We start from the raw sequence: 26,316 nt of genomic DNA on the forward strand, positions 1-26,316 counted from the left end.
ATAATCTCATACCATCCATTTAAACCTATTTAGAATTGCATAGAAATCGTGTGTCCATTATGTGATTTCAAAGCTGTGAAAGTGTCATTTGTCATTCTGAATCTTTACTTCATTTCTGAAAGTCTACCTCCACAAAAACGTCCGCATCTTTTGAACCGCACGTCCTAGAAGCGAAATTTAACTGTCATCTTAAAGCTAAGAATCTAAGCTTTCCAACAAACCCAGAACGACATTTAGTTTTTCCGTAATCGCAATCGACGCACTCGGAAAAATGCTGCGAATTGCAATTTGACTCCATTTCACCACTTGTAAAAATAATAGCTGCTTCTTGCTTGCAACTGCTGAATTTCTTTCACTCTGATAATCATTCCTGAATCATTGCATAGTTGACCTGAACTAATTCAAAGTAGCTGTCACCTACCCTGAGTCTCCTATAGGGAATTAAAATAATTTTTAGCGTATTTTTCACTTCATTGCAAATCACATGTAAAAGTATTTGGCCTGTGTTTTAAAATCATCCCTGTTTCTCTAAGCTTGCTGGGGGAAACTGGAACTGAACTGCTTCTGATTGTATTCCTGAAAACCTGTGTGCCCTCATTTCCATCTCTTCATATTGCATAGGGGGGGAGTGAGGAAAAAGTGATCAGATTATCTCTTGTTGAAACCATATCCAGTTTATTCTGTGCTGCATTCTTTCCATCATTGCTTTTCCTTGAAACCATACAAAGTATTCTCTGCTACCTTATCCTTTCTATACCAACTCCTAAGTAATTAAAGAATTGTGGTACTGTAATATTATCCACTGTTAATCACCGTCATATTCATAAGAGTGCTATCAAATATTAATGTATTCATAAAAGTGTGATATATATTGTTTCATTTTAAATAAATCTTTTAATTTGCAAAACAAACCTACTTATTGGCTCAGTGAGGTCAGGGGGATTCAAAGAGAGGGGCGTTATATAAGGGTTCATCATCCAGATTTATGAACTTGTCATAAAAATATATAAATAAGGGCTTCCATTGGGCATCCCAGACTAGGCATTGACTTAGTTGGAGTGCTGAATTTAAGTCACTTACAACATTGCCTTGATAAATGGTGTATCAGAAAGGAACTGGACGGCTTCTTCTGAGGAATTATACACAGCGCCTAAGGGAGACACTCCTTTCTTGATTAATCAGGCTCCCTGGTGCTTACCATATAATCACGACAACTTAATTTACCTGATCACCTGAACCAAGCCATTGCGTACAACAGGTCCTGATGGACTGTTGGATATGATGCTAAGAGAAAACCCTGAAGAATGGGCAGCCGTGCTGGACTCAATCCTGAAGATGATTGTTGCAACCAAATCTATCCCGCAGTCCTGGAAGGAGGCAATCGTTGTACCAATCTACAAAAGTGGTGACTGCAACGACACAGGGACCTATCGGCCAATTGCGCTCTTGGACGTCCGGGGGAAGCTATATGTAATTCTGCTCTTGAAGGGACTGAAAACTTGGGCAAAGGAATCAGGGCACCAAGACCATCTGCAATTTGGTTTCAAGAAAGGTCTCGGCACTTCTCAACCATTATTCCTTTTCTCACTTTTTAAATATAAAATGCTAAATACGAGCGAAAAACGAACAAAAAATGCTACCTCGCATTTGCCGATTTTTCAAAAGAATTTGATAGCATCAGCAGACATTTGCTGTGGGAAAAGCGAACAATTTTGGAACTACCCGACAGACCTCTTAGCCCAGATCAAAGCCCTACACACGGACACCTCTTTCAGAATATGGCTAAAGGTGGAAGGACTACTGACTGATCAAATTAAAACAGAACGCAGAGTAAAACAGGGCTGTCCACTTGCTCCCTATATTGACAACTTATACATATCTGACCTTCCAGCGTTCATGAAAGCTTGCAATTGCTTCCACCCGAAAATAGGCGGTTAAGAAATCGCCCATCTTCTGTATGCATATGATCTTGTACTGATAGATAGGACCCCAATAGGTCTATAGAGGCAATTGAGCCGTTTAGAAAAGTACACAGAGTTGAACAAACCCAAGGTCATGCAACTTAAGAAGTATGACAATGGAAAGTGGACCTTCAGCTGGTTTAAGGGTGGAGCAAAACTGGAGGGTGTCTTTTAAATACATGGGCCTGCTTTTTTCTGCAAATCAAGCAGGGAAGGAAAACATGGCCACCCTGAAAAGGAAAGTGGATGCGCTGGTCAACCAAGCCCTAATCCACAAGAGGAGATTCTGAGCCTTCTCTCTGCAACCAGTGCTTGATTTCTACATAGCCAAGGTGGTTCCAATTCTAACACACAGTTCGGATGCACTGGTGACCACCCCACACTAGCTCTGACCGCTACTTGAAGGGAAGTTTTGGAAGCGCGTCCTTGGCCTGCCAAAATCAATACCAATACAAATTGTGAGAAGAGAAGTGGGTCCAATGTCACCTAGGCCACCAGTGGATTGGAAAGCATTATGCTTATTTAGGAAATACACATCGCCTGACCCGGTATTTTGCTTCCAAATGATACAAGCTGAACTAGCCAAGAGAGATAATGCACTAGACTTACTGTGGGAAAGTTCCTGCAGAAAACTTCTAGCCACAATTGAGGCCTCACCAGAAGGGCTTTTGACCAACACGAACAAAACCAAAAAGAAGTTGTGTGTAAAAGGCTGGATATCAACTGGGGAAGAAGCCAACAACTACAAACTCCACAAATAGCTCGCCCTTGAGTCGAAAGCCTATGGTCAAGGGTACATAACGAGATTTCCCAGACCCGGAATACAGAATCCAGTTGATGAGAATCAGGTTCAACCTCCTCTTGACTATGGAGAACATGGCGCCAGATCAAAAGGTCTCTGAATTGCTGTGACGTGCAGGTTCTGGAGTCATTATCTGCAGTGGAATGGTGGTCAATGGCATCGAGAGGTGACCATTTGGGGTTTACCATCACCATGGTCGATTTTATTAGAGATTGCTTAGACTTGAAGGCCATGCACGTTAAATCCCAGCTAACCGAGGGGGGCAATCTGACAGACTGCAATGACGGGTGTCATGATAATGAGGGAGTCCACCGCCCCTTCCTTCCTTCCTCGGTTGGGACAAAAGTTTGTTTTGTCTAAAACAACAGGACTTCAAGGCTTTGCGAAATGTTTTGTATAAACTAATATGCAATAAATTAAAAAAAGAAACATTCAGTTAACTCCCTGCAAGTATTTTCTTTTCCTCCCCATGGCGCACACAGGCATACCGTATATAAAGATGCTGTCCTTTTGCTTCAGTTTGGACCTCAGGATATTCATTAAAGTGGTGTTAGGGGTGATATCCAGTATCAGCAAAGGATAAATTTACACTTACTTCTACCTCAAAGATTGGCTCAACTGGCTGCCTCCCCTTCCACTGCACTGATCTATTGCCAGACAACCTTTGGTCTGGTATTCTCCTTGGTCATTTATTGGGAATGTTAGGAAAACAGCATTGGTTCCGGTAGTTTCGGACCCTCCTGGGTCCAAGCTTTTCCTCTAGACAATATCTTTGAAGCTATTGAAATGACTGTATGTTGCAGACTTCCTCAGTCATGGCTCCTATAAATCAGGGAATGATGGGGCCGATGTCATCACGCATCTTAGTAGTATGGCATTTCAGATCGCATATACAAATAAAGTAACTCATCTGCTTATCAATTGGGACCAGCAGTCGGATCTCCGTTCCAAAGCAGGTCACAATGGATATCCACTAATGGCTGAACAATCTGCTAGCAGCAAAATCTTTTGGTGACGCAGACCTGCTGCATCTATAATGAAATACGGTTTATAGTGATAATTTCGACAACAAAAATGTCGAAAGTCAAAATATCGAAAAAAAAATGTCGAAAAAAAAAATGTCGACTTTTTTTTTCAATGCATTTTTTTTTAAATGGGGGGGTTCCCCCCCAACCCCCCTTTTTTAATTTTGTTTTTAATTTTTCCCTTTTTTTTTTAACTCCCGAACCCCTAAAATAAATATATAATTAAAAAAAACGAAAGTCGACATTTTTTTTTTCGACATTTTTTTGTCGATATTTTTGTCTGTCGACATTTTTTTTTTCGAAATTATGACCACCCACCATGAAATACTTCTCAATCTACAGATCTGGGGGTGACCTTTGGGACCCTACAAATATACAACCTTTCGGGTCCCAAGGATCAGTGATGCCACATCGTGTTTGGGTTCAAGACCATATTCTTGGCCCTTTGGGCTTTTCGGCCTTCCAGTCAAAGCTTGAGGGTTCGATTTTACATAGTACCATGGCAAAGTTCTACTTCAGTATATCAGGATTCTGCCTTCTGCTCTCCCCTGCTGATCTTCTGTCTCATACATGCACTTGTCACCTGGCAACCCTCTGAATTCGGCCCAGGTAGCTGCCTGTCCAGCTACAAACCCGCACTGCCTCGTGGCACCCCCGGCACTTGTGGTTTGTATCTGTAACCCTACAGTCCCCTCTTCTGCACTTATTCGACACTTGTCTGCACTTCTAACACTCACACTTGCCACGCATTGGCTGCACTGCTTGGTGTTTCCCCGATTCCTTGTCCTGCACTTGCCCAACCTCCCCCCAACACTTCTCCCCTCCCCGCCCGCACTTTGGTGATCTGAATGTCACTAGGCCTAGTAAGATCGTTGTTTTTGCCCTCCGTCTGTTTCCCCTCCCTTGCCTTGTCGCACCTTGATACACTTTTGTATAGGTGCATTATAAATGCCATGCCATGCCATACCATATCATATAAAGTGGGGACAGACCCCTTGAGCAGTTTTGCAAACTCTGTGTGGGAGCAGTCTGGAATTACAGCAAATGAAGTTTTTGTACATTGGTGCACCCCAATATCAGGGATGATGCCAGTCACCACATTCAAAAAGGAAAGGTCCTGTGAATGTATTTTGGAAATTTGCGGTCGTGAATTCACTGTGGGTCGTATTCCTGCTATTATTCACAGGGAATATGACCATACATACTTCCAGTTCATTCCTTCCTTCCACGGGCTCCTCATCTACGATATACCTATCCCAGTGCAAACCTGTTCTTTGCAAATGTTTCTGCTCCCAGGGTGGCAACGCAGCTCCGCGTCATCTCCGTCTGACGCCTCTCTGCGCCCTGCCTCGTACATGACGTCAGAGCCAGTATAAATGGTAGCATTGTGCCCCATGACCTCAGCTCCTTTTTTCTGTGCACTCTGTTCGCTAACACGATCGAGCTAAACATTTTTCTCTGATGCCATGCATACTCTGTCAAAAGCCTCTGGATTTAAGCCGTGTGTGGATTGCGGCCGACAGATGTCATTCTTGGATCATCACCGGATCTGTTTATACTGCTTGGGCGAGGACCTTGACACCCATGACTGCGGTCTTGCCAGTCCATGCACCCGGAGGAGAAGGAAGCAAATATATTTGGCTTAGACTATGGACTATGACTATGACTTAGACTATGGTGCTGTATGGTCCCACTGCATTTGTCCCGATCCGCAGGGCACCATCAGGGGACCACACCCGCACACCTAAGGGCTTGAGCCTTTATATCCGCACACACATCACCAGGGAGCTTAGTGGTTCAGCCCGCTATGGCTAGCTGGAAGACATCTACCTTTCCGTCCCTCCCACCAGACAGGGAACAGTAAGAGGTTTGACGCATGCGGCAAGAAAGTTTTCGCATCGGGGGGAGCCTAGCACTGTGGGCAATGAATGCCTCTAGTGCCATGGCAAAGTTTTCCTTTGGCCTCTGGGCGGCGGTGGCAGAGCACATCCCGGGGGGGAGAGATGAGGGAGGGTTTCCACTATCTGCGGCATGTCAAAATGCTGCAATCTTCACTGGACACAGCCGACTGTGGGTAGGGTCATGCCACTAGCACAGTGGTCAGGCGCCACTCCTGGTTGAGGATGTCGGGATTTGCGGCCAATGTCCAAGCCAGATTGTTTTGGTATGCATTCCAACGGCAACAACCTTTTTGGAGCTAAGGCTGACACGGCCCCCTTAAGGTCCAGTCATCAAAAGTGACAGCTAAGTCCTTGGGGCTTGCCCTGCAACAGCCCTACACACAACCATCGTCTTGGGGCAAGGGTTTTCACCCCTTCACCGCCTTTTCCCAGAGAGTCCATGATCATTCTGCTCCGGAAAGAGGAAGATACTTCCCGAGAGGTAGGGGAAGTGGTGCCCGTAGGGGTGTTTTTGACACAGCCACTGTCCCCACTGTAGCCTAGGGCGCTTAACCTCAGTGACCTGTTTTACCACACGTCTGCAGTTTGGGAGGGGGAGCTCCTTGTTCAGCATGGAATGGTTGAAAACCATATCTGACTCTTGGTCCTTACAGGTCACCCAACAGGGTTATTGCCTCCTGTTTCTACAGCGCCCCTGGACCTCTGTCCTCTGGCTACCCCTTTGTCTCTGGACTGCGTCCTCCTGGAGGAAGTCCACCAGCTTCTGGACCAAAGCATGATAGAGCTGGTTCCGAGCTCAGAACGAGGAAGGGGGTGGTCCTCCAAATATTTTCTGGTACCAAAGAAGGACGGAGGTTGGTGTTCCATTCTGCCTGAATTAATGAGAGGCTGAGGTACAAGGAGTAGGACTTGTGGGACAACGTCCTCAATGTGCTTCTTTCAGCTTGGTGGCCTGCTAAGAAATTATACCTGCAGGTGGAGTACATTTTCGATTTGGCGCGAGGAGAGGGCCCTGGATACTTTATCCTGTCCTCTGTATGGATTTTCTACTTTTCTTGGCCCTGGCGGGACTGCAGACTGGCATTGTGAAGGGTTACCTCGCTATTTCAGTGTTCAAGAAAACAGGGCTTATTTTTCATGATCCCCCCTGTTATTCAGTTCCTTTGGGGTTGTTACCAGATTCCTCACTGCCAGTTTGTGGTTCCAGCATGGGATTTTAATTTGGTTTTAATGTTTCTTATGGGTGCTCCATTTGACCCCCTGTTCTATTAGGTTGCTCACCCTTACAGAGATTTTCCTGGCTGCCATCAATTCCGCAAAACAGGTGAGCAAGCTCCAGTTTTTGTCGGGTTTATCTCCCTGTTTGTTTTTTTTTATCCAGTATAAGGTGACATTGAGAGTGAGACCATCATTTCTGCCAAAGGTGGTCTCGGATTTGCCTCTCTCTCAGAAGGTCCATCTTCCTGTGTTTTTACTACACCTCACCCTTCCAAGGCAGAGGAATGATTCCATCAGCTGTACCCGGTACAGGCCCTTTAGTTCTACGTCTCTTGTTCTAGAAAGGTTAGGATAGATGAGCAGCTTTCTGTTGGTTACACTGGTGCTTGTGTGGGCAGGGCTGTGAGCAAACAGACCCTGTCCAGGTGGATTATTATCTGCATTTCAGAATGCTACGATCTGGCTGTGAAGAATGTGCCTGAGGGACCCGGAGATCATTCTACCAGAGGAGTGGTGACCATCTCTGCCCTGCCTTCTCCTCTCCTGGATATCTGGCCTGTGTCAACATGGGCATCTCTGTGCATGTTTGCTAAGCATTATTGCTTAGATTCCTTTGCGGGCCTGGATGCCTGGTTTGGTAGGGCAGTCCTCCAGAGTTTTCTAGTTTAGGTAGTGTTCTTGCTTCTTCCCTCCTCTAGGAATCCATTGAAAAAAAATTACCTCTTAGGTAATGTCCTTTCTGATGGATGCTCATCCCACAGATTCCTCATTGCCCTCCCTACCTGCCCCTCTTGCGAGAAGCCAGTACATCATCGGTTCTACGGTCTCTCAGCTTCAGAGTGCTAGGGAAGAAAGGGTGTCATGGGGCGCGATGCCGCTATATATACTGGCCCTGACATCATATCCAGCATGGGGCACAGAGGTCAGAGCCGTGCTGCCACCCCGGCGGGGGAAAGGTGTCCGGAAAACAGCTGCAGTGGGATAGGGATATCGTAGATGTGAAATACGTGGGAGGAACATCCGTCAGCAAAGACATTACCGAGAGGTAAGTCATTTGTCCCCCTTACCGTAAGTCTGAATGTATTTAATTCAAATGCAGTCCGAACTGATATATAATCGTGGTAGTGCATAGTTGTCCCAACAGAGTTTTATACTCTGACTTGCATGTGCACTCTTGGGAGTTTCCTTTGCATCTACTCCAGAGCAGTGATCTTTCCCAACAGGTGGGTTTATTCTTCACCCCCCTCTAAGCCTCCCGAACAGTGTCCCAATATTATGCCTCAGTTATGTACTAGGTTTGTCATCTCTTAGATCATGGATGGAGTGGAAGTGGATCTCTTTGTATAGGTTGATTTTAGATCCCCCAAAGAGTTATCTTTAGGAGGATGTGGCTCTCTCAATGCAGTGTGCGGTGAATGGGTTTCTGGTTGAATTTAAGATGAAATGTTGTGAGATATTGACTAGATCAGATTGTTCCGTTGATCTCCTAGTCCAAATCCCGTCTAAAGTCAAGGAACAGTTGAAACGATGGGATGAGATAGGCACAATAGACAATATGAGGAAGGCTGAGATATCAGCTTCATTCTCAGTGTTGGGTAACCGATAGTCGGTCCTGCCTGCCTACTTAAATAAATCACCTGATCCATATATGAGATCATCCTTTTTAAGATTTCGATTAAATTTAAAGCCCACCCTCGAGATATTATCTATTAGAGCTAAAGAAGGAGTTACCAGTGACATTTGTGACAAGTGTGACAATGAAGAACGCCAGTCAATTAAACACTTGCTATCCAATTGTCCTGGTACTTGGGACCCTGTAGGTTTGTCCATGATGTATGTTGGTTAAACACTGATGAGTTCTGGGACAGAATATCATCAGGTAATGAGATCTTCCTGACTGCCGAAGTGGTTAGAATTCTGAAGGAATTTAACTTGGTTGTAAATTGAGAAACATGTGGAGAAGAAAATAATAAGATTTTTTGTTATGTTTCATGTTTTATACTATGTAATGTATCATGTTTTTTTCTTTCTTTAGTTTCTCCTTTTCTTCCTTTTCTAATTTTAGTGTTTTGATTGATTATCTGTAAATGTGAATTGAATGCATTTTTTTAAATCTGTTTTTGTAAGCTGTGCTAAAAGTCAAAAAGTTTGGCTAGTGCACAATAAACAAAAAAAAAAAAAAAAACTATGGGTGGGTTTATTCTTCACCCCATTAATTGCTGAACTTCGCATCCTGGAACCTGAGGACTTGACGTACAGGAAACATGGTCTATTATGCGGAAGTCTGTCGGTGTTAAAGGCAGCCGGAAAGTCTTCTACCTGAAGCCAGTGTACTAGCAAGTGGACTAGGTTTTGCCATTGGTGCATGTGGACAGATAGCAACCCATTGCAGTCAAATGTTGATTAGGTTCTAACCTTTAATTCCGATCTGGTCAAGACAAGTGTCAAAATGGCATCCTATAAAACCTATCCATCAGCTGTAAATGCGTACCGTACCGCAGAATTAGATGATTTTCCATTGGCTAACCTGCTAATAAGCATATTTCAATGGGATAAAACAAGCTCTACCTTCAGGTCTGGAAACCTCAGACGGCTTGGGATTTAATTACTGGGCTTTCCGCTCTGGCTCTCAAACCAGTTGGACTCATGGGCTCTGAAGAACTGAAATATGTGACCTTAAAAGTGCTTATTTTCATTTGCGCATATTTTGCACAATGACAAACTGGTCTTGTGAACTCCCACAAGTTTCCCACTTCGTTAGATGAATATCTTTGGTAATTATTGGTCCAAACATTTTGTGGACGATGGGTAAAAATAGCACAGATATTGATTTTTGAAAGGGAATTATTAATTTGCAATCGGGTTTGTTAATATGCTAACTGGTACTTTTGCATAGTGGCAGCTTTCAAAAGGTAAATACTTCCACAATCCTGATGATTTCATAGTTTCATGAAAATGTGTGTTGGGGCGCGTTGTGCGCACCATTCCTAGTTGGTCTCACATGATGCACAGCTTTCTTTGTGACTGCCTTTTGAGGAGCCACGTGTCGTATGCTTAAATATCCCACAACTTTTCCTGAAATAGTTACAATGATTCGTTTTATTTTCAGTTTGTCCTGTTTTAGAGACTGGAGTGGGGCAGGGAGGTGGGGGCTGGAGGGGAAGACTGGTTAAGGGCTGATAGGCAAATCAAAATGCTTTCTCAAAGTATGTTTGAGCGCAGCGGTAACATTGCAGCCAGAGTTGAAAGTGTTACCTATCCTGACGTGGCAGGTAGCAGGAATCACAGAGCTCTGAAGTTTACAATGGCATTTGTGTGAAACCCATCCAGTCCAGTTATTGCTTGGAATTCTGGAACTTTTAGTTTTCCTAAAATGCCAAATAGGAAACACAAAAGTCCCAGTATACAAAGCGGAACAAACAAGACTGGCTGGGCCTTCGAACACATGGCCATTTGAAACTTGACAGCAATGGATTCACGCGTTTAAAAAGTAGTAAGCGCTCGAGATAAAGGACTTCGGGTACAATTCTCCAAACGTCTTAAGTTTTGGCAATTACAAATAGCATGCGAAGTGAAGCCAGGAGAGAGATGGCATGTGAGTGGAGACACGCATGATGTGGTTAATGTTTGGATTTGTATCCACCAGTTGACCACCTGTGGCCATTCCCACCCACTTCCTGCCCCTCTACCCATCCAAAACACCCTTCCCCCAGCATCTCTTTGAGGTAGTTCTGGCCTTTTATGGGTGTGCCTATGTTATTTTTAAGCAGTCTTCTGTAAGGTAATGGCATATTTGCAACTATAAACTAGCTTCTGTTGTAATAAAAATGTCTTAACTAGGTGTCCATTCAGGCACTTGATTTATAATCAATATGTGTGTCCTTGCATATGTTGCTTACGCTGAATTTTTGTTAATGACAAGCACTGTCCTGATATAGCAAGCTGCTAACGTCATTTACAAGCTGTTGGCATCTTACGGTCAGATAGTACCATTATGGCAGTGCCTGGAAAATGCCTTTCCAATGCCTACATAAAAGCAACATTATTGGCTTTGCCAATGCTTGTTGCAGGGTGCAGGGTGTGGTTACTCTAATGGCACTGGCTGAAAGCAGCTTTGGGGCTCAAAGCAGACAGCAGTGCCTCTGCACAAGGCTAGTGGGAAGTAATTGCCCCAACTGCCCCATATTGGAGGGTGTTTTAAACTAGAATCTCACAGATGTTAAGGTAGGAAATTCTCTGGGTATTTGCAGCCGTAATGCCTGCTTAGTGGCACGGCAAAAGTTAAACCATCCAGACAGGTGGTATTAGGCCAGATATGTTAAAAGGAGCTGCAGGTTGAAGCCAGGCATAGAGGGTAGGTTGTTTGCAAGAAGCATGTTCAATAAGGTTGTCTGTACGTGTGCTCTGAAAAGCAGGAACTATAGTAATTAGTGTGAAACTGCTGTTCCCGCTCAGCTCTCTGTTTATTGCAGGCTGCAAAGTGACGTTTGTTCTGCGAGAGTTATTATTATTTTTTTTAACAACTTTTATTTATGTTGGTTACATCATAACAGTCATGATATTCATAATGGAACAGCTCCCGTTATTGGTGATATGCTTGAAATAAGTTCAATCCCCCGCCTCGGTGGCTCCCATCGTGCCCCCCCCATGTCTATGGTGCTCCGACGGTCTGGAGATCTATCAGGGTTCTGGAGTCCCAAAAAGTTTGACACCAGGCATGACTGGAAAGTCAATGCAGGGAATCTGCTATGATACTCCAACACTGGAGCCCAACAATCGGTGAATCGATGGAGGGCCCCCTCTTTTGCTGCTGTGACCTTCTCGGCCACTATTATTTCCCAGACTTTTATCCACCAGAAGGGCAGTATGGGTCCCTCTTGCCTTTTCCATTTACGTGCTACTGTAATCTTGGCTGCCAACAGTAGCTGCGTCAGCAGTTTAGCAGCGCGTCCTGACTTCGGGTAGGAGTCCGGATTCGCTAGCCCCAGGAGGTTCACCTCTGGATCCATTGGCAGTTTACGTTAGGTGATGTCTTCAATGGATTGTATAATCTCCCTCCAGAAGGCCTACACCGTTGGGCAACTCCACCACATATGGAAGAAGGAGCCCCGTTCCCCACACCGTCTCCAGCAGCTCGGGTCTATGGATGGGTTGCAATGCTGTAAGAGGGCCGGGGAGAGGTAACAGCGGTGGAGGAGTTTAACGGTGCATTCTTTGTTCGTGACACATCTGGAGGCCGAGTGGATCCTGCACCATATCTCCACCTATGTCTGGTCCTCGATGGGGTGTCCCAGGTCTGTCTCCCATCCGGCCATGTATGGAGTTCTGACCTGTAATATGTCTTCTTGAAGGCGACAGTACAGCTTAGTGATCCGCCCATGTTGTGGGCTTTCCTCCAGTGCGTGTGCAAGGGGGTGCAGGTCTCGGGTCGCCCCTTGGTGGACCGCTGGTTGCGAGATCCAGTGGCGTAGTTGGGCATATGTGAACCTTTCCTTCTACGATATCTGTAGGTGACTTTTGCATTCTTCGAAGCTGAGCGGCGAGCTGTCCTCGTAGAGTTGTGAGAGGGATCAAAGGCCTCCTGCGGTCCATCGGCTGAAGTTTGTCGCCTCCATACCTGGGGAGAAGCCTGGGTTCCAGATGATTGGGGAGAGCGGGCCAAACCTTTAAGCAGCTTTTTCCTTCGCCTGGCCCAAGTCCATGCCTCTAGGGTCGCCTTGGTGGTTAGGAGCATTCGTGGTCCGCGGTTCTGGAGGGCCCCCGGGATGTGCAGTAGGGAGTGTAGCTGCGGCTGGGACTAAGCTTGTTCAATCCGGGCCCATTTATTTATTTAAATGTATATAGCACGCAAACAGCCAAAGGGCATTGAGGCGCTGTTACTTGTAAGAGCTTAGTTACAGAGACAGGAATGGTAGCAGTCGTTGGTACATTATAAATACTACAGACATAATTCAAAACTTACAGCTTATGCAATTGGTCATGACATTAAAGCTTATGCAGTGGGTCATATGTATAGTATTCATGCTGATGTGAGGGACCTTATGTGAAGAGGATGGTTTTCCTAGCTTTACGGAAAGCGATGAGGGAGGTCTCACCTCGGATTGTGGGAGGTAGGGCATTCCAGTGTGTGGGTGCAAGATATGGGAAGCTGGAACCACCCGCTCTGGCTCTTTTTACTAGTGGCACATAGAGCATGTTGGTATAGGGTGATCTGGTTGGTCTTGTAGAGGAGACGGGGTGGATCCTTTCCGGGAGGTAGACAGGAGCAGTGAGGTGAATGCACTTGTGGGTCAGCGTCAGAGCTTTGAAGACGATTCTTCAATCTCACGGGGGACTCCTGTTCCGCCCAGGCAGAGGTGCCGGCCAGTTGAGCTGCCAGGAAATCATTTGTGAGGTTGGCTAGACCTAGGCTGCCCCATTTAGCCACCCCTGTCATGACTTTCATTGGTATTCTGGCTCTACATCCTTTCCATACGAATTTTGTGAGCTTCTTCTGTAATTGCTCCAGGGCCTGTTTCGGAGGGGGAACCGGGAGCGCAGAGCACAGGTACAGCAATCTGGGGAGTAAGTTCATTTTGTATGCTGTGACCTGCCCCAACAAGGAGATTTCCTGGCTGTCCCAGCATTGCAGATCGTTCTCCAACTCCTTGAATAGGGGGGGATAATTGGCTGAATAGAGTTTTTTGGGGTCTGCTGTGAGGTGTATCCCTAGGTAGTCCGAAGAGTCGGAGTTCCATCTCAATGGGCAGAGCGTCTGAAGGGTGGTTATTTGTATTTGTATTTGTTTTATTTGTATGGCGCAGACCAGGCCCAAGGGCAACCGGGCGCATATATTAGTGGAACATTATATTACAGGTAGTGGAACATTACATTACAGTAGTAGACATAGTAACATAGAAGTCCCTTTACATTACAGGTAGTGGAACATTACATTACAGTAGTAGACAAATCATCATAGAAGTCCCAGCAGGTTGTACACAGAGTATACAGATGACGTTACAAAATCAGGGCAATAATCAGGGCGGAGCAGAACAGAGCTAGGACCCAGAAGGCCGGTCCAAATAGAAGAGCGGTTGTTAGTGGGATGTTGCTAACCAAAGCTTGGCTTTGTGTTTGAATTGGTTAAAGGAAGGTAGCGTTCTGATCATGAGTGGTACAGTGTTCCAAAGCTTGGCTGCCAGGACAGGGAAGCTAGCGCCCCCAGCAGAATGAAGCTTGAATCTAGGGATCGCAAGACCTTGAGTTTGTGCAGACCTGAGTGCACGTGCTGGAGTATATTGAGTGAATCGCGAGGCTATGTAAGAGGGGGCCTGGTGGTTAACAAATTTGTATGTGAGGGCCAGTGCTTTCAGGGAGATCCTTTGGGCAACTGAGAGCCAATTGAGGTTCTTCCTGGTTTCTGAGATGTGGGCTGATCGGGGGACGTTGAGGGCTGCTCTAATGGCATTGTTTTGGGTTGTCTGAAGTTTGTTGAGATTACCCTGGTTAGTGCTTTGGTACAGTACATTGCAGTAATCCAATTTGGACATAACCAAGGTCCTGGCCAGGGTAATGCAATTTTGGGCAGTAAGGAATGGGCGGCAGGCCGAGATCAATTTGCAGGTGTATGCAGACCCAGCGGCAACTACATTGGTTTGTCTGGTGAGTGTCAGGGAGGCGTCAAGGTATATACCCAGAGTTTTGGTGTCTTTAGATACTTTAATCAGATTACCGTCAATGTTAAAGGAGCCAAACAGGGGACTCAGTTTGTTAAGTCTCTGTTGCGTGCCTAAGATGAGAAGCTCAGTCTTGTCATCGTTGAGGCACAGTTCGTGCTGGGCCATCCAGGCTTGTATGACAAGGTAAATGTCATTAAGGGCTTTAGAGTCAGCAATGTAGTCACCAGTGATGGGTATGAGTATCTGGGTGTCATCAGCGTAATTCGTGTAGGTGACACCCAGATAATCAAGCACATCAAATAGAGGTTTGGTGAAGACATTGTAGAGGGTTGGGGAGACATAAGATCCTTGCGGGACTCCACACAGGACTGATGTGGGATCGGCCGATGCAGTAGGGGAGAAAACTCTCATGTGCCTGTTGTCAAGGAATTACCTAATCCAGTTAGAAGCGTTGTCAGAGAAGTGTGCCGCTGACTTCAAGTGCCGACAAAGTATTTGGTGATTGACCCAATCAAAAGCAGCTGATAGGTCCAGAAGTAGTAGTAGGGCCAGTTTACCATTGTCTTTAAGGTCCTCAATTTGGGTTTTGAGATCAAGTAAAGCTGTTTTAGTCCCGTGCTTAGGTCTGAAGCCAGATTGTCTTGAGCCGAGGAGGTTATTGGTCTCTAAGTAGTTCTGATTCTGCAGGTATTCTGCTCTGTCAAGTATTTTGAGTAGGAACGGTACAGTGGTGATCGGTCTGTAGTTAGTTGGTGTTTCAGGGTCTAGAGTTGGGTTTTTTAGGAGCGGGATAACCCACGCGTCCTTTAGGTTGTTGGGTACTGTACCAGTTAGGAATGAAGAATTGATGAAGGTGGTTATAAAAGGAGCGAGCTCATGTGCTGCTTCCTTGATGATAGATGCTGGGCAAGAGTCACCTTGGCAGTTAGAGGGTTTTAAATTGCGCATGATGTTTTCAACCTCAAGGATGGTGAGTGGTTGGTTTAGTAAGGGGGTTGGTGAGTAAGGTAGTTTGTTTTGCATTCATTTTCGATTGCAAGGTGGTGATTTTGTTGAGGAGAGCGTTTTGGATGTTGTTACACCATTTGCTGTCTTTAATGCAGGTGTCAGGCGCAGGGGATGGGGATTCCAATTCTTTAAGGATTTTAAATAACTCCTTAGTGTTAGATTCCGCTTGTAAGATACATTTGTTGTAGGTCTCCTTTTTGGCTTGTAGAATCGCTTCTTTGTAATTGTGGGTGGTGATGATGAGGCGATCTTTGTTGGAGTCACACGGGTGGCTCTTCCAGAGTGATTCAGCCTTACGTTTTTCTTTGTGTAAAGTTCTTAACTGTGGGGTGAACCAGGAGTTCAAGTGGGCTTGTTGTTTGGCTTTCCGTAATTTGAGCGGTGCTATTTTGTCAATGGCTTTAAGCAGTGTTTGATTGAAGATATCTACTAAGACTGTAGGGTCGTTATGACGGGACACGCATTTATTCAAGATGGGAAGGATGAGTGGGAGGAGTTTATCCTTGGTGATGTCTTTTTTATTCCTTGTGGGAATGGCAGGAGCTATCGTGGGAGTAGTGCGAGGGTTGGTCGCTGGTAAGTGGAAGATGATGATGTGGTGGTCGGACCAGGCACAAGTGTGGTTGGAAGTTATGTATGTGTTGCAATTAAGGTCAGTGATCCAATCGAGCGTCCTGCCCTTAATATGGGTAGGTTCGTCAATGCGTTGTTGGAAGCCTAAGTTAACTAATCTGGTAGCGACCTCATAGGCCAGGTGATCCCTGGTATCGAGAAGGCCCAAGTTAAGGTCACCTAGAAGCAATACCTGTGAGTTGGGTTTGGTATTGACAGTCAAGCTGGCCGTGATCTCATCTATGAAGGAGCCAAGTGGACCAGGAGGTCTATAGATAAGGTGGAGAGTAGCAGTGTTAGTTGGAGATAGGGTGAGTTTCGCCGAGAGGGATTCTGCGGAGCTGAGCTCAGTGTTGGGGATGATTCTAAGTGTAATATTATTTCTGTGTATGAATGCGACTCCACCTCCTTTGGAAGTTAATTGACGGTCCGCTCTAATGATAGAGTAGCCATTGGGGATGGCGAGGGCAAGGAATGGGCCATAGGCTGCGTGTAACCAGGTTTCGGTAATGGCTATGAAATCGAGGTTTTGGGTAGTGATGAGGTCGGAGATGTCCAACGCGTGGGCCGTGATAGATCTAGCGCTGATGAGGGCACCCTTAAGTTCTTTGGCGGAAATGGTGCTAAGGGATGGTGGTGCCTTCTGTGTAGTATTGATGTTATGTGTGTGCCGAATGCCAGCGGCACGAGGGGCACGGGGCAATCTGGATCCAAGTCTAAGATTCCTGACTTGGAGCGTGCACGGTTGATTAGGTGTAGTTTTGGTGGTGAAGTGTTGGAGCCATAGGGCCGGGTCATTGAGGTATGGGTTACTAATAGGCATTGTGGGAAAGTGTGGGGTGGAGTGACGAGGGTCGGTCTTAGTGGTGCTGGGAGTGGGGGGATAGAGCAATGTGGCAATGATGAACCCTGCGATGGTAGCAAGAATGACTAACAGGCTAACAGGTGGCAGTGGCCACATATCGTGATCCAGGTGTCCTAGCCGTCTGTGCGCTGAGGTGGGCGAGCACTGAGAGGTGCGTAGAGGGGTTCTGCGCTGGGCAAAGGTGGGTACGGCCGGGGGGTGGCAGTTCAGGTATAGTTTGCTGGGTAGGTACATGTGCAGAGATGCTCAGGAGTAGTGGTTCAGCTAATCTGGGTAGGTAGGTACATGTACAAAATGCAATCAATAACTGAAAGGCAGAGATTCAGCTAATCTGACTAGGTAGGTACATGTGCAAAATGCAATCAGTAACTCAAAGGCAGATATTCAGCTAATCTGACTAGGTAGGTACATGTGCAAAATGCAATCAATAACTCAAAGGCAGAGATTCAGCTAATCTGACTGTGTGCATGCCGCAAATAGCGAGCAGCTAGATTAACGACAAGCGCTGTGCGGATACTGCGCAAGGAGGATAATGTGCATACATAAGAGCATATAGAGGATGAGGAGTCATAATTTAGCATACAAGCACGTGTGGTCTGTTAGCGACCATGCAAGCCACCTAAAATGGAAAAGTAAACATGGGGCTAAATGCAAGATGTGCAGTGTGCAGGCAAGTAATGCCAACCTACCTAAAATCGAGAATCATACATAAGGCAAAAATGCAGTATGCAGGTGAGCAATATCAATCCTCCTAGATTCAAGAATCAGACATATGGCAGAAAAATGCAGTATGCGGGCCACTAGCATATTGAGTGGCGACGAAGTGTCTAGGCAGGGTATAACTCAACAAGCACAATGGCAATGGTGGCGGGATGGCATGAGGTAGAGATGGTAGTAGCACGTTATTACAGTTGCACGTAACGCTGGACGCACATTATAAGCAGTGTTTCAATTTGAGAGGTGTTAGGTCAAGCAGCAGTGTGTTTGAGGGGACCTTATGTCTCGCTCACCTTTGAAAGAGTCTGTTGGAATCTCTGCTCGGCAAACAGTGCGGAAAACAGGAGGCAAAACAGGGCCTTTTCACTGCGGGCCTTATCACGGTAGGGCCGGCGGATGCGCCTCGTTATGAGTGCGGGCGTTGCCTAGCAACGCATGAACAACTCGATGGCGGCCATCTCAGGGGCAGGCCGTGGCCAAAAATTACTACAACTCGAGTGCTTCTGCAGGGGTTCGTGGGAAAATGATCACAGGAATGCCCGTAGGGAAGATTTGCAGGGGCACAGGGCACAATAGGAGCACGCTGCAAAAGTTATGAGCGGGCCATCCAGGATGATGCTCAGTGCTTCTGATTTGGAGTAGTTCACCTGGAATCCCGCTACTTGTTCGAACACCTCCAGTTCGGTAAGAACGGCAGGCAGCGAGGTCTGGCAGTTGGTGATGGACAGCATCACGTCATCGGCATACAGTGATATTTTGAACTGCTCCCCGTTTATGTCCAGCCCAGAGATTTTTGTCATTGGCTCATGTCCTTTGGGCGAAAGGTTCCATGACCAGGGCAAAGATCAGTGGGGAAAGCGGGCAGCCCTGTCTTGTTCCACATGAGGGAGGGATCATGGTGGAGGTTTTTGGTTAAGCTGTAATGATGTTTTCGGGGCTTTGTAGTTTGCTAGCAGCATCCTTTGGAATAGGGGGCCAAATGCCTCCAATGTGAGCCGCATAAAGTTCCAGTCCACCCTGTCAAAAGCTTTGGTGGCGTACAGGGTCAGGACTGCCAGTCTCTGTTGGTCTTGGGTCACCACATCGATGAGGTTAAGTGCTCGGTGAATGTTGTCCGCAGTGCTCCTGCCTCTGATGAATCCTGCCCGGTCTTGGTCTATGATAGATGGTAGGACCTGGGCCAGCCTGTTCGCCAAGACCTTTATATGTGTTTGCGTCCACATTGAGCAGTGATATCGGCCTGTACGATAAGCATTCCATTGGGTCTTTACTTGGCTTCAGGAGCATGATTGTGGTGGATTCTTGCATGGATGGGGCTATGGAACCTGTGTCTCGAAAGGAGTTGAAAAGCTCTGTCAGTGGATTTAGAAGCAAGGGGCGAAAATGTTTGTAGAACTTAGGCAGGAATCTGTCTGGCCCTGGGGCCCTGGGATTCAGGGATTTGAGGATTTCTTCTACTTCTTCGGCCGTGATTGGGCGCTTCGGACTGTTTCGGAGAGCCGCGGCAGATTGGCCTCTGCTATAAATTGTTCCTGGAGAGCCTCTGGGTGTGGGGCAGAGGACAGAATGCTGGCTAGATGGGCCGCTGCTATTTGGAGTTTAGCTTCTTCTCCATATCGGATTCTGCCCTTCGGGTCTTTCAGGGCAGTGATATGGTTTCGTCGGTGGGTTCTGGCTAGTTTGCTCACTAGGTACCTGTTGGCTTTATTGCGTTTACGTAATAGCACTGTTTCGTCCTAATCAGGGACTGTGCCGTGTCCTCAGCATAGTGAGCCTCGAGTTTTGTGCGGGCCAGCCTCACCAGTTTGACCGCTTTGGGTAACTATTTTCCCTTCAGGATCGAGTCTGCCTGCGCCATCTCCTTTTCTAGCTGGTCCCTCCTCGTGGCCTGCCTCTTCCTGTATGCAGCTGCCTGAGCTGTTAATTCTCCTCTGATTACGGCCTTTATGGCCTCCCATCTCGTAGCCGTAGAGGTGAGGTCAGGGGGGTTCTCTTTGAAATAGCATTTAATCGCTTTGGATATAGCATCACGGACCGCCATGTTGTGTAACATTGGCTCGTACAGGGACCATCAGCGCCTTTCAGGAGGGTTCGGGTCAAAGACCCTCGCTCGCGGTGAGGAGGATTGGGGAGTGGTCAGACAGAGCCCTTGTGCCAATTACCACTTCATCTGTGAATTGCAGGAGCTGTGGGCTTGCTAGGATCAAGTCAATTCGGGATGAGGAGCGGTGGATATGGGAGAAAAAGGAGTATTCAGTTGTGTCCGGATGAAGGACCCTTCAGGTGTCCACCAAGCCCAGGGTTCTGAACAGATGGCAAAGGCTCAGGGCAATTTTGAAATCTCTGGGTGATGGCGTGCCCGTTCTGTCCAGCTGGGGGTTGGGGACCCCAATGAAGTCCCCGCCTAGGACCACCTAGCCCTCGAGGAAGGGGAGAAGAGATGGCTCCAGCTCTGCAAAGAAGGTCTCCTGACCATCATTTGGTGCCTAGACCGCGATCAGTGTGTGGAGCTGGCCATAGAGATCCCCATCAATTGCCACAAATCTGCTGTCTGGGCTCCACAAAATCCCTTTCTCTTTAAAGGGGGTGCCCCTTGCTAGGAGAATCGCTGTGCCTCCTTTTTTGCTGGGTCCCGAGGCCAGTTATTGAGTTGGGAATGCCCGGCGTCGTAGCCTAGGGAAGTCCTCCGCTAGGAGGTGCGTTTCCTGGAGGAACGCTACTGAAGCTTGGATATCCTGTAGGCAGTGAAGGATGGATTTGCGCTTTTCTGGGGAGTTTAGGCCCCAGACATTCATGGAGACATGGCGAAGTTTGGTGTGTGGGGGGGAGAAAGAGTGCTGGTCACCTTCAGCGGTCAGTCAGGCATTAGTGGAGGGCTACTCGGTCGCTGGTGGGAGACTTCCAGAGGGGGGTTGTAATTGCAGGTCCGCTGTAACCAAGTTTTAACAGTAAACCAACCAAGGCCAAACGTGGCCTGGCAACTTAAGGGGCCGGAACGGATGGGCCCACAACCAGGCCGGTTGAGGGGGGGGGCCCAGCCCAGCAAAGATAATAAAATCTAAAATTAACCTGTTGAGGCCTGAGAGGCCTTGGGCCAGAGTGATTGTCCATCCACTCGGCTGGGGCTTTACGTGGGACACCCGGAGTGCGGGTTCCGGCATCAAGAGACGACGGTCAGTTACATTTCGTGTGTGGCAGGGAGGTTCCCCTCCGTTCGGGACTTTCATCCAGCGGCTGTGCTGAAGTTCCGGCGTCGAGCTCGGTATATGGTCTGACGGGGAGGTGGAGGAACCTCCTCGGGGGTAGAGGGTTCGCCACCCATGATGCCGCTGGCTTCTTCGAAAGCATGGATCATCCTTGTCAGACCCTCAAATGCGAACTGGAGCAAGGCTGGGTAGAGCCATTGATATTAGATTTTTTGATCCTGCAAGAAAGTTGTTAGCGGCCGGAGTGCTCTCCGCTGGACTGTGGGGCCGGTCAGGTCTTGAAAAAGCTGAATTGTGGCTCCCTGGTATGTAAGGTAACCTTGAGAGCAGGTCGCCACCATGATTTCTTGTTTTGTGGTGTAAAAGTGGACTCTGGTGATCACCTCCGGGGAGGCGGATGTCGGGGTATTTCTGCGACCTCGTAGTCTATGGGTGCGGTCCAGTAAGAGCAATGCTTTATCACAGTCCGGGAGGAGGGTCTGGAAGAGATCCCAAATGTAAGTAGGAAGGGCTCGGTCCGGTATCGAGGTGGGGACACCTCTGATGCGGATGTTGTTCCTGCGGGCCCTGTTTTCCAGATCTTCCTGCTTGTGCTGCATGCTGCCAGAGTTATCCGACAGAAACTAGAGTTTCCGTTGCAGCTCCGCAATCTGTGCCGAGTGTTCCAGGACTTGGTCTTCTGTGTCTCCGACCCTGTGTTCTACCTCCTCCACGTGGTTCCCCAGGCCCTCCATCTTAGTTGTGACCTCTGCCATACAATTGCGGAACTCAACCTTGATGTCAGCTAGCAGGGATTGAATGTTGTCTTTCGTGGCCCATTGTCCCTGGGGTCGAAAGGGCGAGGAGGGTTGGGTTGAGGGGGGGCCCTGCTGCTTGGATTTCTCCCTCAGTTGCAATAGGTTCGCTATGTCCGCAGATTTGGGACCTTTGTGTTTGGTAATTTTGGTGTCAGGCGTCTGTTCAGGTAGGTGTAGGCCATAGCCTGTCGCTAAAGGGGGTCCACCAAGCGGTGGGGAGCAAGTGCTGGCCGAGTGTCCTGTCTCCCACTGGGTCAGCTCGCAGGTCCTTGCAAAGTGCTCTGGCAAGGGGCCCTACCTTGGTGGCAGAGGGCCGTCCGGTTATTGCTGGTGAAGAGTGTGTTGTCCTCCGGAGCTGTGCGGCATGTGGGCCAGGGGCCCTCCCGTCAAGTGGCTGTCAGTGCGACAGATCTAGGTTGACTCTGGGGATAAGCCGGCCCAGGTCGGGCAGTAAGTTAGGGCTGTCACTTAGTCGCTGCAGGTTCCAGGCGAGGTGCGTCAGGGGGGGCTCCCAAGGAACCCAGCTGGGTTCAAAATTAAGGGAGCCCCGCGGGGGCCATGCTGCAGAAGGATGAATTCCCAGACTGGGCTGCCCTAGGCCTCCACCATGTTGGGGGCGGCGGGTTCGTCACCTGTGGGGAGACGGAGTGTGGGTCAGCAGGAGGGCTGGTTCTGGCTGATGTTGGGCCCGTGGTAGAGAGACAGGCAGGTAGAGGGCCCGCCGCAGCCCTAGGGTCCGCCGGCTGAAGCTGAGGACCGGGGACGTGTCGTCATGGGACCTGTTGGCGTGAGGGGGGAAGGGACTTTGCGGCTGATTCCAGTGCTCTGTCGGGGCCATGCTAGATGGGGCACCCACGGGGTTGTTGCTGTGGTCGGGGGCTCTGAGGTTAAGCCGTCCTTGGGCGACCCTGGCAGATGTAAGGGCCTAAAGGACCGTTGCTGAGAGGGAGGCAGGTGCGGTGCGGTCCGGAAGAGGGCCCGGGCCCGAGTGATGTTGGGTTTGAAGACCAAGGGGAGAGGAGGGGCCCAGCATCGCCGGCGTCTGGTTCTCGGGCCTTGTGCTGGCCACCTCTCTCCCTCTTGCAACCCTATAGTGATGCTTTATTGGCCGTCCCTTGGGCCTTTCAGTATCGGGTCGGGTCTTGGCTCTGGGGGCTTGCCTGTTTACGTGCAGCTGGCACCCCTTACAGGGAGTTTCTTCTAGGAGCTGTCTGCTTGTGAGGCTTGAATTGTGGGCGCACTTGCTGGCCCGCCTCTCTTGGTGGCTTTGTTTGTGCTGGTGAGGGGCCTGGCTAGGGGTGCTGCCACCTCCTCTTTTTGTCCCTTGTTGTCAGGCTGGAGAATGGGTGGTTGTATGGGTCCACACCCCTCTTTTAGCGACTCCCCACTCTTCTCTCCCTCACGCTCCTCCCGGCTGGGATTTTGGGGTCTCTGTGGGCACTTGGTTGCACTCACTGTCCTGTCCCTCTGAGGGGGCCAGCTACTTCCTGCGCATCTCGCTGTCGGCCCACCTGATCATGTGTTGTGAGGCTGCCCTTTGTGCTGTGCTATTATGCCTTTTGTTTCCTCCGGGGTGCCTGTCCCACTTCTGCTCTTGCCTTAAAGAGACTTGTCCTGGCTGGCAGCGTTGGGGCCTTGTAGACTACTGGCTGGCCAGCTTTAAAACGGTCGTGGGGCGACACCTCAGCCAGGCTCCCTTGAGGACTCTTGAGGGCAGTGTGCTGATCGCCTCCTCTATGTGCCAAGGTCTCACGTTGGTACTATCTCCCCTTGGGCGAGTGGAGCAGACCTCCGGGATTATCAGGGCGCTCTCCTCTTTGGCTCAGATGGCTGGTCTGACGCAGTCCTTCTGTGGGGAGGCGGTACACACTAGGATCCACTCCAGTGGTGTAGGCAAGGGGGGGGTGGTGTGGCGGCCCCCGGGAATGGGGATCCAGGGGGCCTGATAACTGCTGGTATGGGGGAGGGGTGAGTCAGTGTCTCAGGGTCTTTTCTTGGCTTCTCCCACGTCCCAGCTCTTGATGTTGCCCACTTTGTCTCCCTCACCCGGGTCTTGCCCGATCTCCTTACCGGGACTGTATGCTGAAGGGGGGAGGGGACCTTCTCTTGGGTCGCTGGTTCATTCGGACCTCTGACTGATGACCCGAGGACCTTTGCAGTGGTATGTGGTGCTTACCGGGATCTGAGTGGGCTCAGTCTGCCCCTGTGCAGTCTCTGTGCGTGGGACTTTGGGGGCCACCCGTGGCCAGCGGTCACCCTAAACGGCTATACGACTGGGGGCAGTTGGGTTGCTGCTGTGATCCTCCTGCAGGCGCAGCTACCGCTGCTCGTGGTGGGCAGGTGCCTTCCCTTGCACCGGGGTTGCTATTTAGTCGCTGTGACTGTGGTAATACGTGCTGCCACCTCTGCGTTCCCAGAGAGTTTGTGTAGCTTTAGTGCTTGGGTTTCTGCCTCTCTTTAAACCGGGCTTGTGGCTTTTCACGAAGGTCAGGGGCTGGCACCAACGCTCTGGGGACCTTAAAGTCAAGAGCGGGAGCCCTGATCTCGCAATCCTCGGGCTGCTCACCGCTGGGGCTGTCGTGCACCGCCCGGAGGGGGTGGGGGAAGGAGGCGCTGTCCTTCCGATGTTGTTATAGCACTCCAACTCGTACTGTCGGGGGAGATTCTTGTCCTGATCTGGCAGTGGGCTTCCTCCCAGCAGCGGCGCCAAGCCCTGGGGGGTGTGGAGTGTGTCAGCAGCTGTGTCCAACGAGAGGCCTTCCTATCTGCCTGCTCGGAGCTTCCTTGCGCCAAGCCACAGCATTGGGCCTGACCCGTCGCCGGCATCTTTCCCTCGTCGGCTGCTCTACGCAGCTCAGCGGACTTCTACGTGGGCTAAGTTCAGGCCACTATTAGGCCTGACCGCACTGCCGCTTTGATTCCTCTCCTCAGGACTGTGCGGTGGAGGGAGTGGGGTGGCTCCGTCTTGCCTTGCCGGTCAGGGCATCGTTGGCACTCTTGTGCCGCTGAGAGGGCTGTGGCAGGGGACTGCTGGTCTTTACGGATGGCCGCCCCACTGGCCCTCCGGCCAGTGTCGTTGGTGTCTCAGCTTCACTGCTGGTGGGTCTACGCGGCAGCTCCAGGCTGGCTGCTGTTCCACCTTCAGTCCTGTGCTGGGGGGATGTTGCTGTGGTCTGCTGGTTTTGAATCTTTCTGTGTTGCAATCCTATTCCAACCTACGATGTTGGTGGGCTACACAGCCTCGAGTTTGTTTGGTGGGCGGTGGAGCTGGTACTTCGCTTTGTTGGGGCAGGAGCTTCGTTGGTCAGCCCTCTCCAGACTACTTAGTCTGCAGCGGCGTGGGGGCTGGGCGCTCCCAACGTTCTCTGAGGCACCCCGGTCACAAAACAGCTCCTGCCTCTTCCCTCGTCACTTGCTGGCCCGCGCCTTGGGCCTGAGTAACGGTTGTGACCCGGTGGTCGAGTCACTCGACGGGGCACCTCTTTGCCGGCGCCGCTTTCGGTGATGCCAAGTCCGATTTTCTTCAGGAATTGAGCAACTTGTTGCTAATTGCTTCTCCTTCGATCCGGTCTCCTTGAGATGGCTTGCGGGCTGAGAAAGCGAAAGTTTCCCGCTTGAGTACGAGGGTTCTAACAGAGCTCTCTGGTCAGGCGGCCATTTCGTCTGCGCCCCCTGGTGGTCGGACCAGTTTCTGTTTTTGTGTAGAGATGAAAATCTCAAACTCTTGCACTCTAAAAGTAATCTGCAAGCCCATGTTACATTGCATTCCCTGGTGTGACAGAGCATTTTACAAACAAAACGTAAAAGTACAACATAGCGACCACATCAGATTAATATTAGCAGACATGGGTTGATGTAGGCATACCAGCTAATATTTTAAGGGATGGCTGGTGTGAGGTTTAGCCTCACCCACACCGAAGGAACACTCAGATCTGGGAGGCAGTCTTATAAAGAACTACGCGTACACAGGCCGGTGCGGTAACCACGCCTTTATTGCACACCTGTGTGACTGTTACTGCTTGTCCCACCCAACCCGGAAACCCCTACCTAACCCAACGTTACTTCCTCTCTCCTGGCCCAAACGTGCACCTAACCCTCACAACGATGAGGGAGGGCTACGGCCTATTCAACCACATGACAGCTAGGACCAATTAAGATCAGCACTATTGATTTCATAACAGTACGGGCATTATGTTTGTACATTTTTAAAATAGTCCTTTTTACCCGATCAAGTTTTCGGCTCCTTTCGATCTGGCTCACCTCAGGTCAAGTTCATGGGACCCAGCAAAAATGATACTGTGTGTCTGGCTCTGTGGTTTCTAGGCAAACGACTTACAGACACTCTCGCAAGCATCTCAGCCCTGAATACAGCTCGAGGCAGGCTTAGGAAAATCTCCAAAAAAGTGTGATTATGTTCAAAACATAACAGAAACGTCAGTATTCCCCTGGCCTCTTCTGAAGCACACAAAAGAGGCCCAGGGTGCTCAGGCCTACTGGGAAACGCCCCAGTGTCCTCCCAGGCCAGTTCAGTTCTGCTGGGGGGCCG

The sequence above is a fragment of the Ambystoma mexicanum genome, chromosome 1q (assembly GCF_040938575.1).
Source record: "Ambystoma mexicanum isolate Mex_15411 chromosome 1q, UKY_AmexF1_1, whole genome shotgun sequence".
In the NCBI taxonomy this organism is placed as follows: Eukaryota; Metazoa; Chordata; class Amphibia; order Caudata; family Ambystomatidae; genus Ambystoma; species Ambystoma mexicanum.